This window comes from Nuphar pumila, chromosome 8 (genome assembly GCF_984573655.1).
Source record: "Nuphar pumila chromosome 8, dmNupPumi1.hap1.1, whole genome shotgun sequence".
In the NCBI taxonomy this organism is placed as follows: Eukaryota; Viridiplantae; Streptophyta; class Magnoliopsida; order Nymphaeales; family Nymphaeaceae; genus Nuphar; species Nuphar pumila.
Genome location: NC_143256.1, coordinates 44,504,599 through 44,516,001, shown reverse-complemented (window position 1 = coordinate 44,516,001; position 11,403 = coordinate 44,504,599).

The following is an 11,403-nucleotide window of genomic DNA, read 5'->3' as shown; positions in this document are numbered from 1 at the left end:
TACTCATTTCCAATGTCATTCATTTCATATCAACAATTATTTTCTTCCTTCTATTTAATCAATTGGTTCATCTCTTACCATTCCATTCGAACTTTTCTATCCTTATACAAACTTTCTCTCGGTTCTAGCTTCTTTCTCTCCTAGTGATTTATTTTCAAGGCATTCGATAATGGCTTCCTCCTCTACCAATGTGATCACCTCCGCCGATCTAAGGTATCCTGATTTGTTTCACAACTACAACAAACTCTGCTCTCGCCCCATTCATGAAGGAAAATTGATCAACTTTGCCGACTTCATGTTCTTCGACTTAGACACCTATCTCCCTGAACTCAAACCTCTCATAGGATCTTCATCTCCAGCTGCATATTATCCCGAACTAGTCCGACTGTTCTATACCAACTTCTCTACTGATCATAAACAAACCTCAATCACCAGCAAAGTCCGAGGACAACTGATGATTTTCGATGCTTCCGCCCTAGGTAGAATTCTAAACCTACCTTCCACCGGTACCAACCTTAACACCATTGTACCAATCGACCGATCAGTACTTCGAAAAATACTTCTCTGCACCAATTGTTACCAACTTCCGTGGCACATGAGGAATCTCCAACCTCATGCTCAGCTACTTGCCCAGATTCTTCTCCACAACATCTATCCCAAGCGTCCCTGCCAGGGATTAGTTCCTCGAAAAATCTCTCTTCTTATCTACGCAATCCTTTCTTCTCTTCCGATAAATTGGTCATCCATTATTTTTGACCTCTTTATTCGTTATCAGAAATTTGAGCCTCTTCTTTTTGGGTGTTTTATAACTCCCATTCTCAAATACTTCCAAGTACCACTTCACAACGAAGTCATCCTCCGTCCCTCTCAAGTCCTCGATGGTACCACCTTCAATCTTAGGTCCCTGCACATGCCCGGCTCTGATGAAGCAGATCCAATGTCCTCCAATTATTTGTCTGCTATTATGGATATCGAGCAAACTCAGGATCGAATCCTTCGTAATCAAGCCCTGTTGCAGCAGACTCGCAAGCGGAATCGTGCCAACCGGCCACCTTCACCTTCTTCACCTTCGAGATAGCCTCATTTTTTATTTGGTCTGTAATAACTTTTAAATACTTTCGGTCTGTAATATTTTTTTACTCTTATCCCTCCTTTTTGTCCATGACAAAGGGGGAGAAAACCTGTCTCCATTATTGGAGAAATATTCTCTCTTTAAACATTATTTCACCTTTTTTATCATATTATTATTTCTATGCATAATGTCTTTTTGACAGGGGGAGCATATTTTGTCATCATGAAAAAGGGGGAGAATGTTGAGAAACTCGGTTTTGATGTCACATAATATGATACACTGTCTTATTTGATTTTATATGATATGATAATATGTTCTCTTGAAATAATGTTATATTATGACTGAATATGTTTTGCCTTAAATCTAACGAGTATTTGATGCAAGGATATCTCACCCAAAAAGGATGGAGACTTCCTGTTCAAATACAAATATGGTGCAATCATACTCCTTGAAGAAAAAGCTTGATGAGCCATGCTTTCCTAAAGCTCAAATAAAGAAATCGGCTACCTCAAGATGAAGATTTTTTTTCTTCCTTAGAGTCATATGTAACAGAACCTTCAGGAACTTGCATATTGCATATTACATACTCATTCATAAACACTATATCATAAAAGTATACGATAGTTTCAAAAAGCTCCTTTTTTGAAAACTAATAATTGTACCTTCTTACAACCTTTTATGAAAAAGATATTTTGTCATATAATAATTGTACCTTCTTAAAACCTTTTATGAAAAAGATATTTTGTCATATAATAATTGTACCTTCTTACAACCTTTTATGAAAAAGACATTTTGTCATTGTACCTTACACTATATACAAGACAACATAAAAAAAAAAGGAATGTAGGAAAAAGACAAAAACATAACATCGACTACATGGAGAAAACAAATAAAATATGTTTTTGAAAAGACTCTAGTTTTCCTCTTTAAAGAAATATTTTTTATAGGAAGAAGACAAAAACATAACATCGACTACATAAGAAAAACAAATAAAATATGTTTTTGAAAAGACTTTAGTTATCTTCTTTAATGAAATGTTTCTTAATACAAGAAGAAGACAAAAACATAAATCGGCTACACATAAGAAAAACAAATATGTTTTTAAAAGGACTCTAGTTACCTTTTTCTCATAACCATAGAATGTCGACTTACTTGAAGTCATCATTCTCTCTACAAAGCATTAAATGCCTTCTGTAACAAATCCTTGTTAAATATCCTTCTCAAAGAATGTCGACCTTCTTTTTGGTCCTCATTCTCTCTAGAGACTTTGAAATACACTACATAAAGAATACACTTGACATGACTATGTACAAATAAATATCTCAAAGCACTCATAGTACTTACACTCATTTAAAGTAAAGAAGTACTAATGTAACTCAAATCATTAATTAGAATAAAGACAAAACTACAACCCAACGTTCAAATGTACTATTGTAAGAAATAGACTTTTTACATAAAATATGTATTACCTAAAATAATACAACGACTAGTGTACCCTCTATTTCACCTTTATAGAAAAAGGCATTCTCGAACTTCTCTAAAAGATGGTTTTGAAATGACCTAACATTTCACATTTCAAAAAGTTACAATTCCAAAATGTAACGACTACTTTTTATAAGCTATATAAACACACACACATAAACTATTCAAACAAGAGGAATAGAATAGACGTGTGAGCTTACAAAGAGAAAATTTTCTATTCGTGATTTGAAAAGAGAGCATTGAAAAAGAAAGAGAAAAAGAAAGAAAAGAGAAAAAGTCAAGTCCAGTTCTTTGACAAAGAGTATCCTCTGAGTGACAAACAGAACATTCTTAGAATCCTTCATTCGTGCATTCATATCATTCTGAAGGTTCTATAGGAAGTATTGTAACTCTGTTTATCCACTGTATTCCTTCTTTGTTTAAAGAAGTAGACCTCTTGGGAAGAGGGTGTTGCCCTTCTCTGTTGAGAGAAGAAGACCTCTTGGGAAGAGGGGGTTGCCCTTCTCTGTTAAGAGAAGAAGACCTCTTGGGAAGAGGGTGTTGTACTATTTATCCGGTAACTCGGATGTTATAGTGGAATCTCAAGTGGTTTGCTTGGGGACTGGATGTAGGTCTGGATATTGACCGAACCAGTATAACTTTTGTGTTTTATGTGTTGTGCCTTATTGATTAATTAGTTTATTTTATCGATCATTATCATATTTCACTATTCACCCCCCCCCCCCTCTAGTGGAATTTCAGTGTGGTGAGATGCTGGAATATTAGGATTAGCATGTAATGAAAGCCATATCAACAATAGGTAGAATATAACAATGTAAGGTGAGATAAAAAAAAAATTTGCTTTGATGATGTATGATGAAGCAACTTGCGTATTGCAACAGGGAGGGTGTGCCGATAAAGAATATATGATGGCTGGAAGGTGAAGATCACACACTGCAATTGATGGAATTGCAGATTGTAAACACCCCAAATTTTCACTCTTATCCAGTGCTCACATTTCATGTGTCATTGCATATCGTTGCATGCATTCAGCATACCATTTCATTGCACTAGATAGCATTGCATGTCATTGCATCTCATTTTCGAGATCCAGCACTCCTATTTTCAAAACATTTAATACAGATTTGAGTTTTAAAACTTTTTCTTTCAAAATCAATTTCAAAACCTGGGTTTTTAGTCAACATTCTGTCATTTTCCAACCCCAGGACTTTATATTTCAAAATATTTTCTCAGAAAACAATCTGGACTCATTTCAAACTCAATTTCAACTGATTTTAATTCTCAGATGAGACCCATTTAGGTGGTGTCGCTTCTGGATTCCTTTACTTGTCAAAAATCTCCAAAAATTTCAGAGTCCTAGTTGGATCATGACTCTTTTTCCAGAGTCCAGTCGGATCAGAACTCTACTTTTCACTACCTTTTTACCTGTTTTCGGAGAAAACCTTTTAAAATCTTCTGTTTTGGCCAAAATTTTAGAGTCCTAGTTGGATCAGGACTCTTCTTCAAGAGTCCAGTCGGATCAGGACTCTTCTTCAGAGTTTCAATTGGATTGGGACTCTAATCTTTTACAGCTATTTTATCTATTTCAATCAAATCTTTCAAAAAGAGTCAGAAACTCAGAGTTTTAGTCAAAACAGGACTCTGTTTAGAGAGTCCTAGTTGGATCAGGACTTTGATTCTGATTTCAATTTTGAGAGAATCTTTCAAAAATCTTTCCATTTATCAAAACTATTACACTTTTATCAAAGAATTTCAAAATTCTGAGGTTTTATCTCAGAGTCCTGATCAAATCAGGACTCTACCCCAGAGTCCTGATCGAAGTAGGACTCTATCCAAAATTGATTTTCTCACTTCATTTTCACTGGTTTTCAAAAGCTTTGCCCAAATTTCATCATTTGCTTATCAAAAAAACCAAAATTCTTAGAGTTCTGATCGAATCAGGACTCTTTCTTAGAGTCCTAATCAGATCAGGACTCTGAACCAAAATTCAATTTCATGATGTTTTTAACTATTTTTCAAAATTCTCTCGTCTGTTTTTCAGAAAATACCAAAAAAATCTAAAATTTTGGTCCGATGAGGACTCTGTTCCAGAGTCCTAGTCCAGTCAGGAGTCTGTTTGGAAGTTTGTTTTTACTCTATTTTTTTTATTTATTTCAATTTGTTTTCAAAAATTAGGTCATTTTGTAAAGTCCAGTTAATCCAGGACTCTATTTCAGAGTCCTGATTGAGTTAGGAGTCTAACCCTGACAGTATTTTCTGACTTATTTCATCATTTTTGATAAAATCTTCTCAAAAGCTCCTTCAATTGGCTTTTAAAACCCAAAATCTCAGAGTCCTAAAAATCCAGGACTCTAGCCCAGAGTCCAGTTCGCTTGAGACTCTATTTTCAAAAATCTTTGAATTTCAACTATTGATTTTAACCCCTTTTCAAAGCCATTTTCAGTATTTATTTCAAATTTTCAAAACTCTGATGTGAGGTCCACTCATTTGGTGCCATATCCAAAGGAGTTCTGACCCAGTTGGAACTCTGTGCCATTTCAAAACTTTCAATCTCAAAGTCTACTTTTGAATTTCTTTTCAAAAACCTCTCATTTTCAAGTTTTAAAATCATTTTTTGAAAATTCAAGTGGAGCCCACTCGAGGTGGCGCCACATTTGAATAAGTCAAGGTTAGACTAGGGTTAGTCATTGTCCTAGTTAGGTTAGGGGTTTAGAGGAGTCAAAATCAATTTTAAAAATCCATTTTATTTAACTTTTAAACCATTGGTTTTTAAAGGTTTTAAATTCAGGTTTTAAAAACCAAATGTGGGTCCATACTAGGTGGTGTCACATTTGGACTTTTTAGGGTTTAATTAGAGTTTAATTAGAGTTCATTTAGGGTTAGGAAACCACAAAAAATCATTGCCCTTAGTGGATTATTTAGAAAGAGTCTTGAAAAAATGAAAAACCTCTTAATTAACCCTAATTAAGTGACTTTTTGAAAAACTATAAAAAGGGACCTAATGGGGGTCAAAAGAGAGATCTTTTCTCTCTCAAATTTTCGTGGGTTCTCTCTCCTCTCCAGCATCTCCACCTTCCTCCATTGCAGCTGCAAGCACCAAGGTAATATTTTTAATATTTTTTTAGTTTTATTCAATACTTTTTCATGTTTTAAATTAATTTTAGCCATTGGTGCCATCCCCTTCATGGATTAAACCATGGATTCAAGTCCAAGAACCTCAAGAGAGGTTCAAGAAAGTGATCTAACTCTGTTTCATAGTGTTTACAAGGATTCTAATCCATTAGAATCAATTTTAGCATTAGTCTTTGCATTATTAACCAATAAAATACATGATTTACTCTTTTAATGGGTTAAATCTATGTTTTAAAGGTAATATTGAATTTCAGCCATTGATTCCGTGCTTTTAGTTTATTTTCATGGTTTATTCATGTTTGTTTTACGTTCTATAGCATAGAAATAATTTTTATTTACTGTTTTTTGGTTTATTTTATTGTTTTCATTAGTTAATGCATATTTTCTCAAGTTTCTTAGATTTCTGTGTGTTTTTTAGTTTAGAACAGAAAAGAGCATGCTGTTTCGGATTGAAATATGTGCTGTTAATTTCTGATTTTTTTATATGTGTGCATGCATATGTTATTGATCTTTTGTAAAAAAATCAGAGTTTGTGGACTTCGGGAACCCTGTCAGAAAAATCAGACATCAAATAGGGTTTTTAAAACTTTAAAATCGTTGTTAAAATCAAGAGGGTAACTTGCTGTTATGATATTTTTCTCATCCTAGATACGATTTTAGATCTGTAAATTGCTATGGATTCATGCTGATTAGATCTATCTACTGTGAAATTTTCAGAATTTTTTATTACTGTTTAGTATTTTTCTTCTTTCAGAAACTCTGATTTTCAATTTAAAACTCGTTAGGGTTTACCAAAACCCTAATCAGACTTGTGTTGTTTATAAATCCCAAACTACAGATTCGATTCATGATCTGTAAAAAGTGAGTATTGTTATTTTTATGTCAACTGTTCACTGTTAAAATATAAGATATTTTTAATGAGTACTGCTATTTATACTGGAATTTTCAATTGAAAGTATCAGTCAGGACCAAAGTTAAAATCAATATATTCAAGTCCGGATTGTCGGATGGGTATCTCCCTGGTTTTAAAAGCTTTTTCAGATATGTAAAAAGGAAAAGTTCTGTTTTCTTGTTTTTTTGTTCTTTGTAAAATTTCATAGATTTCCATGGAGGTTTGTTCCCTAATTCGGATCTTGGACTGAGACTGGTTGGTGAACTAGGTCAAAAATAGCATATTTTTAGGGTTTGATGCTATTTTCGGATTAATTTAATGCCAAAAAAATATTTTTATAATTCTAATTTGATATTAGGGTTATAACAAGTTCAGGTACCAATTTTGAGTATTTTTAGAATCCATTTTATGCTTGAATGGCTTGAATTGCAAAATAGGGTACCCGAAGAATTCCAAAACACTGCAAAAATCACAAAATTTGTGATATTCTTGAATTTTCGTGTATGAGAATATATTTTTAGGATTTAATCATGTTCATAATCATATTAGGATGCTTTAGGTTTAATTTGATGCTCATTTGATTTCATTTAGTGCATAAAACCTAAGTTTTTACCAAAATATTTTCTAAAAACCCTGATTTCAAGGCCATAGTGTTGCTATCGGGGGCAATTTTGTCATTTGACCTAAATTTCGAAATCCCTAACCCTAATTTTCATATTTTTAATCATGTCACATCATATCTAGTTTGATTTATTCTTATTTGAATTTCAAAACTTGCATTTCACCAAATATCTTTCTGAAAACCCTAATTTCAAGGCCATAGTCTTGTTATTAGGGGTATTTTGGTCATTTTGACCCCAATTTTGAAATTTCACATCTTATCTTCCTTATTTATTCAATTTTATTTCATACTTTATCATTTTGATTTAAGGGAATCATGGCAAAAAGGCTTATATCTAGCAAAATCCAGCAATTTCTAGATATTACTGGATAAATCTAGAAAAGCCAACATATCATTACTAACAAAGTTTTCTAGTTTTGCAGGGATATTGAATACTTTACTTTTATGTATTTAAATTTCAATAGTGATGTAAATTAAATTAAACTTTGGAATAAGAATTTAAATTCCTGCATAGATTAGGCAGCATTGCATATAGTTTATTTTTTTTAAATAATGTTAATGTGTGATGGATGATGTGGCGACGAAATAAATCCGTCACCAGTTCTGTCACTAATTGCGACAGAATAACGAACAACGAATTCTGTCGCAAATCCGCCTATACTAAACGACGACCTCGTCTTGGCGACGGATGTCGTTGCTAAGCCGTCGCTAAATTATATGTATAGCGACAGATATATCTGTCGCTAATCCGTCGCGCACAAGAAAAAAAATAAAAAAATTTATTTGAAAATTACATGCTATAATCACATATAAAGTTTTTTGTCTGCCTTAAAGCACATATGAGCATGATAGAATCATATATACAAATTTTTTGACTGACTTAGAACACATATGAGCATGCTATAATCACGTATTCAGTTTTTTAACTGCCTTAGACCACATATGAGCATGCTATAATCACACATTCATTTTTTTGACTGCCTTAAAACACATATGAGCATGTTAGAATCACACATTCAGTTTTTTTACTGCCTTAGAACACATATCATTCATAATAGAATCACATATAAAGTTTTTTGTTTTGCCTGCCTTAGAGCACATATGAGCATGATAGAATCACATATAGATTTTTTCTGACTGCCTTAGAACACATATGAGCATGCTATAATCACATATTCAATTTTTTGACTGCCTTAGAACACATATGAGCATGATTGAATCACATATATAGCTTTTTGCCTGCCTTAGAGCACATATGAGCATGGTAGAATCACATATAGAGTTTTTCTAGCTGCCCTAGAACACATATGAGCATGATATAATCACATATAGAGTTTTTTTACTGCCTTAGAATACATATCATTCATGATAGAATCACATATAGAGTTTTTTGCCTGCGTTAGAGCACATATGAGCATGATAGAATCACATATAAAGTTTTTTTACTGTCTTAGAACACATATGAGCACATGATAGAATCACATATAGTGTATAATTTATTTCAATATATTTTGTTTATCAATACTGAATGTTATTTTCTTGTGTAGGTTGCTAGCTATAATCAGCGTAGCGGAGTTGAAGGGACAGATCAAGGCAATGAACAAGAAGACGCACAAAATCTTGGCGATGATTAGATTAATGTGTTGAAGAAGTTCTATTTTTTTTTCGAAATTGTAATTGTTGAATTGTAAATAATTAAACTTGTTAATTTTAAAGTGGAACGATTAATTGTTGTAGATTCCTTTTATATGAAATTTTATGTGTACTATTCAAACTCACTATGGTCTACACAAATGGCACATACACTAGCTTTTATGAAGTTTATAAACTTGGTGGAATTCGTATTTATGGCCATAGTCAGAATATGAAGGATATCTAGATTTATGATCTTCACATTAGCCACATTCAGCCTACACTCTTAGGCTAACTTCAAAATGCACTGCATTTCTCAAAAATACAAAAAGTATTTCTCAATTCCTCAAATCCATATTCATTCATTTCATGCATTTGCCAATGCCAATTCAAATTTCAATTCAAAGAAGTTTAGTTTTCTCAAAAATTTCCTAAGTCTTATTCAAAAATCGATTTTCTCAAAATATTGATTTGCCAATGATATTTCAAGTATTTCTCAAGTTTCAAATTCGGTTTTCTAAGTTATATTTTCAATTTCAGAGTTCTGATTCAAAGAAATCAAGTTTTCCAAAGTTATTTCATATTTCTCAAAATCGATTTTTACAAAATCATTACATTTCTTCAAAAATCGATTTTATTTTTCTCAGAAGTACATTTCAAATCCCAATTCATGATTTTCCATGTGATATCTATTCTAAGTGTTTCAGTTATTCAAAGCAAACATCATGTTTTCAAATATGCATTTTCAGAAAATTCATAGCACATGCCTGATTCTATGTGCATTTAGAAATTAGAATATGATTTAGACAGGTTGAATAGAGCAGAGCAGTAGATTGATCCTTGGTTCGATTACCCCTGTTAAAGGTGGCAGGAACGGTCGAACCTTGTACCGACAGGCGAGTCCCATTCTACGGAATTTTCCCGCATTTTAAAATGGAGGTGAGTTATTTTCAAAAACTTTTCAAAGGTCAGTTTGATTTGCAAAAGTAAAAATTTTGCGATGATAACAGGTTTGGCGACCGTGATGGGACCTATCTTCGCCTAATCAATCTAATGCTCTGCTTAGTTCAAATTGTCAAAATCGTATTCCATGGAATGTCAGCTTTTATTTAAATAATGTCATGTGAACCTAGGAGCCTAGACTTGAACCCAGCTGACATGGATTGCATATAGACTAGGCATGGTTTGGTAGGACCATATTGAGGAGGAAATTATTCATGCTCACATAGACTTAGGTCTAATACAATACTCCTCAATCTAGGTTTGTATGAAAACAATGTTTGCTTCTTCAAATTTTTCAAAATCTATCTCTTTAGGACTTAGAGCCTTCTATTTGCTTGCATGTGCTCATATTTTTCAAAAACCACCCCACCTATATTGTCCCGGTCTTCACGTTGCTGGGCTCTCTTCCAGAACCATAGTTCGGGACAGAGCCTCACAACTGGGCCACTTATTTGGGTGAAAACCCCCCTGCCACGTACCAAGGGCCATAGTCCAACGTATATCGGCAGGTGCTCAAGGATGTTGGAAAACTTGAACCTAGAACCGGAGAATTTGATTTTATGCCACGTACATCGAGCCTTGGCTTGAGTATATAGGCATAACTGGATTGGATACAGTTGATCTGAACCTTAGAGTTAGCATTAAGGTCCTACAGCTATTTCAAAATTTGTGCATCTAGAGTCAGCTTTTAGGGAATGCTGTATGTGCATACTTGTTTATGCAGAATGTGATTGAATGTGTTATTTCCTTTTTATTTTCCATATTTTCCCAATTTTCTAAAATACTGGACGATTTTCACAAAATTCCCCCAATCTATGTCCATGTACAATCCATGTTTTAAACCTTGGACAATTTTCCAAATACTTCATTTTCCATTTATTTCTTCATATTTCATCAAACCCTGGACGATTTTCCAAATTTCCCTTAATTTCCTTCAAAACTCCAAGTGATTTTCCATCTTTCTGTCTTCTGGATCTCGAATTTCCTGCTTTTATCCTGCCTGCATTTTCCTCAAATTTCCTGTATTTTCCCAAGTCTTATTCTAATTTTCCATGATTTCCAGTCCGATGGCATCCAGTCAGCTTGATTTAGTCTTCCCTGAGGGTCACATCTCCTACGAGGTGCGACAAAATCTTCCCGAACATCGAGTCCTCAGCACCGGACCCTTCTTTCCCCGGTGGTACTATTTATGGTTCAAGAATTTCTCTCGTATGTTTCCGGACCACTTGGACGATTGTGTGTTAGAACTGGCGTCCGCGGTGGGAAAGCAGACAGTCAACGGCAATTTGATCCATGCACTAGCAGAGCGGTGGAATCCGAGCACTTCTACCTTCTGGTTCCAGTGGGGCGAGATGACGGTGCTGATAGATGAATTTTCAGAGATTATGGGATTGCCCGAGCCAGCCGGTCAGCCTGGAGATCCATTGGAGAAACAGTTTCTGATTAATGTTAAGGGTCTGGACCCTAAGGATGCCTTAGCTCGCATGACGGGACGCAAGTCTTGGCCTTTGATTGAAGAAGATGGAAATGAATATATGGACCTGCTCGAAATCTATAGACAGTATGGGA